The sequence below is a fragment of the Strix aluco genome, chromosome 38 (genome assembly GCF_031877795.1).
Source record: "Strix aluco isolate bStrAlu1 chromosome 38, bStrAlu1.hap1, whole genome shotgun sequence".
NCBI classification, from domain to species: Eukaryota; Metazoa; Chordata; class Aves; order Strigiformes; family Strigidae; genus Strix; species Strix aluco.
This window is the reverse complement of record NC_133968.1, coordinates 131,605-140,003: the sequence shown is the minus strand read 5'-3', so window position 1 is coordinate 140,003 and position 8,399 is coordinate 131,605. Positions and strand designations below refer to the sequence as shown.

Genomic DNA, 8,399 nt, shown 5'->3' with positions numbered 1-8,399 from the left:
CAGCTTGATTATCTCTCGAAACGGAGCCGTTGTTTGTGTGGGGATTCGCTCCGGGCTAAGAAAATAGTTAAGTTTTCCCCAAAACAACGCTTTTCCGGCAAAATTTGCAGGTTGTGGCTGCGTCTTCAGTCTTCAAACCATTTCCTAAAGGATACACCCAAAAAAAAACCCCAAACCAAACCCCAAAACCCCACAGTTTGGGATTTTGTGAGGTGCTGGATGTGGAATAAATCCTTTGGGTTTTTTTTTTTTTTTTTTTAAAATCCCCTTTTAGGGGTTTATAATCCAAAAAAAATGGGATTTTTATAACGGACCCCCCAGCGCTGCTGCTGAAGCCCCCAAGTGCCCCCCCCGGCTGCAGGGGGCACCTGCCCATTCCTGCACTGAGCTCCGCCCGCTCTCAGCCTCCCTCGGCGCACGGATGGGGGGGGGGGTGTGTGTGTGTGTGTGTGTGTGTGTGTGTGTGTGTGTGTTCTATGTCGTCACCCCTTCCCCATGCACCCGTGTGACGTCACCGCCGCCCCGCCCCGCGCGCTCCCGCCCCTCCTGCCGTGACGTCACGGCGCGGGGCGCGGAGGGCGCGGCCGGGGCCCGGCGGCAGCGGGTGGGCGGGTCCCGCTGCGCCGTGACGTCAGGCGCAGCGCGGTGAGGTCAGTGCGGCGCCGCTGCCGGACCCGCTGCCCCTCGGTGCCCGTCTCCCCCCTCCCCCCCGCCGCGGCCGCCTTCCCCCCCCCCCCTTCCCCTTCCCTCCTCCTCCTCTTCCTCCTCCTCCTCCTCCCCCCGCCGCTCGGGGACGCCCCCCCCGGCCCTCCGGGCCCCCGCCGGCCCCGGCGGGAGGGCGGCTCGCCCGGCCCGGCCCCCTCCCGCTGTTGCCGCCGCCTGAGGTAAGAGCCGGGGAGCGGCCCCCGCCGCCATGGCGGGGTGTGTGTGTGTGTGGGGAGGAAAGGCCGGGAGGAGCGGGGGGGGGGGGTCGGGATTCACCAACACCTCGTACGTCGCCCCGCCGGCGTAACCCGCATTGCGTAATGCGGCCGCTGCGTCAGGGAGGCCTACGTAAACTGCGGCGCGGAACCCGCCCGGAGGTTTGAGGCCTGCTGCGCAAACGGCGTAAGGCGGAGGTGCGGGGCCGCCGTTAGCGTAGCGGCGGTCACGCGCCGGCTGCGTAGGACGCTGCGCAAAGGAAGGGGGGGGTGGGGGGGCGGTGTTCTCCGCGCCGTACGCACTTTGCGCAATCGCCGGCCGACTGTTTGGTGGGGGAAGCGCGGCCCCGCGGCCGGTACGGGGCGGGCGGCGGCGGGGGAGGTCGCTCGGTGCGCGGGGCGGTGGGGGGAGGGAGCGGGGAGCGCTCTCCCGCCTGCCTTCGCTGGGTTACGGCGCTTGCGGAAAGCCGGCGCGGAGCTGCGGTGTTTGCGTACGGGGGAAGGTGGGAACGGCGTAACCCGCCCCGCTGCGCCGTTAGCGTAGGTCCGGGGATGGCGGGGGGGCGGGGGTGAGTTGCGCCGTTGTCGTAGGGCCGGTGCGGGGCGGGTTACGCCGTTGGCGGGCCGGTACGCAGAATGCGTGCGGTGGGGCGGGGCGGGGCGGGCGGCGCGGGGGCACTTCCTGCCGCCGCCATTTTGTCAGCGGACGGGAGGAGGAAGCGGCGGCTCCTGCGCGGAGGCAGCGGCCAGGCCCGGCCCCGCGGCCCGCGGTGAGTGACGCCGCCGCCGCCTTCCCCGTCTCCCCCCTCACCCGAGGGACCCTCACTGGGCTGGGTAGGACCGGACCGGGCCCGGGGAGGGGAAGTTGGGGGGGGGCTCCCGCCGCGCCGTTAGGCCTAGGCCGCTCGCCCCCGCCCTGGCCCTGCAGGCAGGCCCGGAGGCCGCTCGCTTGGAGCTGAGGTGGGGAGGGGGGAGCGGGCACGGACGTTGAGGGCGCTGGGAGCCGGGGAGCGGAGGCAGGCTGGGCCGGGAACGGGCTCTGCGTGTGGCCGCCGGCCCGGTGCCCTTGGAGGGGGGGGGGCGGCAGTGCCTTCCCGGGTAGCCCTGAGGTACCGAACCGCCCGGCCGTTGCTCCCCGCAGCTTCCCCGCCAGAACACCCGCTCCACCTCCCGCTCCACGGTCCCTCAGCTGCTCCTTGGGCTACTTTTAAGCTTTCAACAGGACGATTTGCTTGCCTGGTCTTCAGCTTGCACGGCTGGTGGGTTTCTTTACATTTTCAAGCGAAATTTTCCCTCTTTTCCACGTTGTTTCTACTTTTGTAAGAGTTGGTTTGGAAATTATAAAGCGGGAGGGTCCAGCTCTGGGAAAGGGGAAACTTTTGAGCCGCCCTCCTGTGGTTTTGGGCACCGTGTTGGGTGGGAAGGGGGAAACCTCGGTGCTGGTGGAAGCCGGAGCTGGCCGTGGGGCGACTGCTCTTTCCTCGGGGTTTTTTTGGGGGGATGAAAGCCCGGAGGAGCGCGGTCCCTTCACACCGTCGGGATGTCGGTTCACACGGACACTCGGTCCTTGCTCTGGTTTGATGCATTAATTAGCCGCTGGTGTGAAAGTGAAGACTTTTCCTGCTCGCTTTGAATATACGTTGGTCGTAAGAGATAGAGCTTCACATGGCTAATTAACAGCAGGGAGTGAAAGTCTGTTCGTTATAAACTCAGGCTGCTCTCACCTTGATGAACAAGCGCATCCTTATATTCCCCCCCCCACCCCCAAGTGCTTCTGTGGTGTTTTCCTCTGCTGGTTCTTATTTTCACCGTTTCCTTTCAAACTTAAAAAACCCTACAAATAGTTTTTACTCCCGATGACGTTAAAGCTCCCCCGCTCTCTTCAGCAGAAGTTTTCCCAAGAAAACTCTTTAAAGCCCCGTTATTCTTTGCATACGTACTGCGTACTCCATCAAACAGCGTGCAGCGTGGTTGCTCGTAGGGATGTATGTCATCATCTAAAGAATTAAGATGGTAATTAAGTCAGTAACGAATTTGTGTTGCCCTGTAGCTTTATGGGGCAGCAAAGGGACCCCCCGGCTTGTGTGAGACACCCCCGGGGCCACCGCTTTGCTGAGCTTGGATTACAGGTTTCTGGTTTTCATATCTGCGTCGTCCGTCAAAAGTTTTGGGGTCGTTTGATCCGAAACACTCGTATTTTTACGGAGGTTTGGTGTTACCTGTGGCGCGGCGACTTCAGGTTAAGCTTAAGCGCTCTGTTTAAGCTTGTTGTGGCAAAGTTTAGCTCGATTTAGGCAAGAAAAGGAACCAAACTGCTTTGGGCAACCAAAATATTGAGGATTTCAATGTTGCAAACGCTTAAAAGGCTGCCATAACTTTACTGCCTAAATAATTCCTCTTCGGTGGGATTATTACCCGTATAAGTGTGTGCAGAGATTAACATAAATCACATTTCCGTCGCTGCGAGTTTGTAGTGTTCAGTTGAAGGCTGTGCGAGTCGCGGGTCGTCCTCAGCCGTTCTCTGGTGTTACGCGAGGGCCCCTTCGTGTTGCAGAGCATGAGGCAAAAAGAAAATATTTGATTTCTCCACACCTGAACTCGAGGAACCGCGATAGCGACTGTAAATAAATGCAATGTACGGGGGGAGGGAAACCACCCGCGCGAGGTCGGTTGTTCCCACACGGCCTCTAATCTTTGCACCTTGGCGGAGGACGGGATTCCTCATTTAAAAGTAGTAAAACACGACTTTCCTGATTATTTTATTCCCCTCCCACTACGTTAATTACTTAAAGCTGAATAACTGTTGTTGCTGCGTTATCTGATGATACCCCGAGTGTGACTGCGGTAGAGGTGACCGGCTATTAGCTAAATTACTGCGGGCAGCAAAGCCATCGTTAGCGTAAATCCCGTTTCTGTTTTAAGAGGAAATAAGGATTGTGCTTTGATTGGAGACTGGCGCAGGTAGGAATCGATCTCACCCTGAAAAACGACCCGCCGGTCGCTCCTGTGCTTCTGATTACTTTTTATTAAGTTATTTTTGGTCTCCCACGCTCCAGTCGAGGGGAACTATAGTCGAGTGTACGTAGTCAAACACCCCTTGTTACGGTTTCTTGATATTTTAAAACGATTTCTCCGAAGTAAACTTTATAGTCTGGTAATTATCGACTGGCAAACAGAGTTTGGACTGAGTTCAGGAATGTAAACCATTTATTTGCAGGAAGATATTTTACCTTAACCCCGCGTGAAACCCCAACTCTGCTGAGAAGGAACCTGGGCGCAGCGCTGCCAGCGAAAACGGGGTGAAATCTCTGGGATTTGAGGCGGTGATAACTCTTAACTTCAGCGTTCCCTGGGGAGGATAAAGGCGCATCCCAGCCATGTTACTTTGTCGTTTGATGGGTGATGTTTTGTGAAATAATAGTTCCTCCTCGTTAAAGCAGCAGAGTCGTTGCTTTCCTAAATATAGACGGGGCGCGAGAAGAGGACGGCACCTCGGTTTGGGAGGTGGCAGCGGGTGGATCACCCTAACCCCGCCGTGGCTGCTTGGGAGGGTTCCACAAAACCCAAATCGCCCCCAGAATGTGGCCGATAAGGGATGTTAATGTGCGCAGGGGAGGAAAAACAACCCGTGGTGGCTGTTAGGAGGGGGTTTGTGGCACCCCCTGGCTCATCACGCGTTGAATTTTAGCATGAATGGTGTCTCTGCTTTGGCCAAAGCAGCGAGCGGGGAAGAATTCTGTCCCTGGAACCGCTGGAGGAAGGGTTTGAGTCCAGGTTTTAATCTGATTTTTGAGCTTCCTTGCTCTGAAAAGGAGGAAAACGAAGTGTCTGTAAGCTTACGAGGCAATTGGTAGGGGTTTTTTTGGGGTGTAATTACATAATAGGTATTTTAAAGCTTTCTAACATCTAAATCCAAAAGCTTTTGGAGAAATATTGGCAGTGTCACTGGGTTTTTTGGGTGAGGATTAGTGCGATTCAAAGAGCGGCTCTGCAGAGCGGATGTGAAAGGGGAAGCTGCCTGCCAGAGCCAGGGAATCCCAGCGCAGGGAGCTCGCGTGCCGCTCCGGGATCCACCTTCCTCTCTGGGATAAGTCCCCTGGCTGCTTCCAATCTTGATTATTTCAAAGCAAAATACCAAAATAACTTTTTTTTTTAGTCGGGATTAAGGTGACCTGGTTGTATACAAACCATGAAGGAGACGTCGTCTTGCTCTAGAACTCCCCAAACCCGGCTGCGGGTAGTTCACAGCGATGGAAAAAGGGCTGGGATTTTGCTGTACCGATGCACAAATGCATTTATCCGTATCGGATCAGCGATGTGGAAGGGTGAAGGGTTTATCGCCGCCGCTTGCTCTGCCAAAGCTCCCGTCGAGCGAGCTGGGATGTTTCGGGGTCGGTTCATAATACAAAAACCCTGGGTTTAGTTTCAAGCGAGCGCTCTGCAACCTCTTATTTTGATTAAGTAGCTCAGAAGGGTTTGATACTCATTAAATATCGGTTTGGAGGAGATACCAAAAGGTCATTTGGGGTCGAGAGTGAAAGTTAAATTCCAGCTCCGGGGGTTTCTGCTCCGATTTCTCCGAGCGGCGACGCCTCTGGGAGCTCCGGGGGTATTTGGGGAAGGTGTCGAAAAGCCAGCGTTGTGTTTCTCTCTGCTTCGACGACCAAAAAGAGTGTTTTTGGTGCACTACAAACTTGTGGGATCTTAATTCATGTCTCCTGCCTTACAACGGCCCCTCTGCGCAGGGAAAGCTCCGTCGGGACGGGGCAAGGGTGCGGAAGAACTCAAAGTGGGACTGAAATTCCCAGCTGGGGTGTGGGGAGGAGAACCCGCAGAGCCCCAAAACTCTTCCTTTTAGGCACATTTCATCCCTTTTTCATGATATTTTTGAGCTTCCTCTGCAGGAACTGAGTATTGTGTGTTGCCTTCATCAGGAACTAGAGGAAAATCGGGAGGTTTTATCCCAAATTAGTGAGACCAAAGTATTTGGGAAGTGCCGGTGTGTGTTTGAGGAGCAAAACTTACCTCCTGTTTTTTTTTTTTTTAATCCCTTTTTTAATGGGAAGAAGCAGCTTCGTTACCATTCCTTGTATTTTTTGGGAGGGGGAATTTTGTCCCTTCGTTAACCGCTCGTGCCCGTGTCACCGTTCGTTACTGCGAGCGGGAGGAGAGTTACTAATTATAACGTCTCCAAAAGGCTCGGGATACTCCTGCCCTGACTCTCGCTCCGAGGCGATGGCGAAGCCCGAAGGAGGAGGGAGATGGCACAGATCCAGAGAAACATAAAACAGCCTTTTAAAAAAAAAAAAAAAGTAAAACCCAACTGAAAACAGGAACTGTTCAGTAGCGACAAGGACTTGGGCAAACATCCTGAAACCAGAAACTCCGTAAGCAATAGCCCGGAAATGGGAAGTTGTGAATCGGTTTGAAATTTGAGGGATTTAATGTTGGTTTCTTCTTTTCTGAAGAAAGATGTCTGATTTAGGAAAGGGAGGGAGCCGAGGGCGTGTGGGTTTCGCGGCCCTCGTTAGTCAAGGCTTAGCCCAAACGCTGATTTTTAATTGAGTTGTTGTTATATTTCAAGCCGAATTAGGCTTTGCAAGCTTCTAACGCAGCCCAGAAGCATTCCTGTAATGACAACACCAAACCTGCAAGGTAAAAAATCCATGATTTTAAGACAAAATACCCCAAAATCTGGTGTCTGGTGGGAAGCAAAGGGGTCTTGAAGCTTTGAAGTGATCCACGTCGGGCAGCTGCCGGGTGAACGGATTTCCTGGGACAAGTCTGTGTTCCCTGATTGTGAATTATTTTGCGTTTTTTCTGTAATTATTGGCCACGTGTGCTGCGAGATCCTTGCAGGCTTCCCGTGGTAAATCAGCTAAAAGCTGCGATTTCAGCAAATGGCTGAAAATTACAGACTTCGGGGTGGTTTTTCTCACAGATCTACAGGTGGCTGGTGTGTAGCACATCTGAGGGTTATCAAAAAATGTACATAAATCTGGCAGAATTAGTGATTAGCAGAAGGGTAATAGAAATATGTCGGATTTTACTCTGAGCAGACCGATGAGAACTCGCCGTGCGACTTGTGGGCGAGTTGTTGGAGCAAAACTGCGTTCACCTGCCTGAAAAGTTGGTTTAATTTGCCTTATAAAGTGTAAAGTTGGGCTTTAGGCGCGTGGGCCCTCGTCAGCACTGATGGATTATTGGGCTTAGCGAGCTGCGAGGGGGTCAGACGGGCACGGAGCAGCGCTAACGAAGCGGTTTGTGTTTTATTTGAATGGGCGCGGAATTAAATTAAAACTTGAGATTTATAGGTTGGGTTTTGCCTTACTTACGTGATGAGCAGCATGCTTAAAAAAAAATCTGAATAATGTTAAATGAATACACGCGTAATTAAGCAATTATATGTTTAAAGGAACCTGGGTACTTCAGCAATTAAATAGTCTTTTACAGTATCGTGTCAGCTTAATTTAATTATTGTCTGCCAGCACATTGGCTTTAATAACTGAGATACGAAAAGAAAAACAAGCTTGGAAACTTAAATTATGTCATACCTGCTAATTAAAATAACATTTAAAACTTATTTGAGCTTTTCTGAGTTGATTTATCCCGGAGATTCACGGCACCCTTGGAGCGATCAGCCAGCAGGGTTACAGATTATTTAGAGAATAATCCTTAAGTTTATAATAAATGAATTATAGGAAATGAGCTGCAATAAACGAACTATTTAATGAGCTGTAATCTGGTGGACTGTCAAAATGTTTGCAATTTGCTGGGTTTTTTTTTTCCCCCATCGGTTGCAGCCGCTTCTCGAGAGGCAAATCCTTGCAGTTAAAATTAATGATAACGAGAGGGGAGAAGTTAGAAAAGCAGGATGCTAGGGGGAAAAAATAGAATTTGAAGTGCTTTTGCAGCTTCTTTTCTACAACGTGACCAAAACGATCCGATGTTTGCCTCAGGAATGTGCAATTTGTTTTATTTTTTGAATAAAACCTGTGTTTAGAGAGACGCTCAGCCTGCAGATGTTGGGGCTCCGGGTGTATTCCCAGCCCGAGGCTTGACCAGAGCCAGAGCTCCAAAGGGAAGGAGTTTGCAGTAACCGGAGCCCCGCTGAGCCGTGGTCCCTTGGAAAGTTTAGGGTTAAAAAGAAGTGGAACTGGTGCAGAGCAAGCGTTGCTTTTTATCCTTTTTTTGTTCGCTGGAGTCGCGAGCATGGCTCGCTTCATCTTCAGGTAGATCTCAACTTTAGGTAAGACCAGCTGAACCCTAAAAATACTTAATTTTAGAGAAATACGGCTGATCTCACCCCAGGGCGGGGGGTCTGCCTGCTCCGCAGCAAATCCACGCGGCGCTGTTCGTGTTGACGGACGGGATCGCTCGATAACTCGGATGGTTCCTCCCCGGGACCCAGCTGGGGTGGAGGAACTCGGATATCAAAGGGTGTTTCCTGGTCTAAACCACCTCCCCTTGCTCTGGGCT

At 52.9% G+C, this 8,399-nt stretch overlaps 1 protein-coding gene across 8 annotated transcripts in view; it reads left to right on the top strand.

Moving 5' to 3' along the window:
- Positions 1-747: 747 nt before the first annotated feature.
- The window catches only part of BRD4 (bromodomain containing 4), an 81,381-nt gene continuing 73,729 nt past the window's right edge, over positions 748-8,399 (top strand). For 6 of the 8 annotated variants that reach the window (XR_012621281.1, XM_074810625.1, XM_074810624.1 and 3 more), the window contains exon 1: positions 748-884. The gene's annotated coding sequence lies outside the window, so the exon portion shown is untranslated. Of the gene's footprint in view, positions 885-1,598; positions 1,691-8,399 lie in introns of those variants that run through there. The other 2 variants (XM_074810623.1, XM_074810620.1) reach the window with 2 other exon arrangements.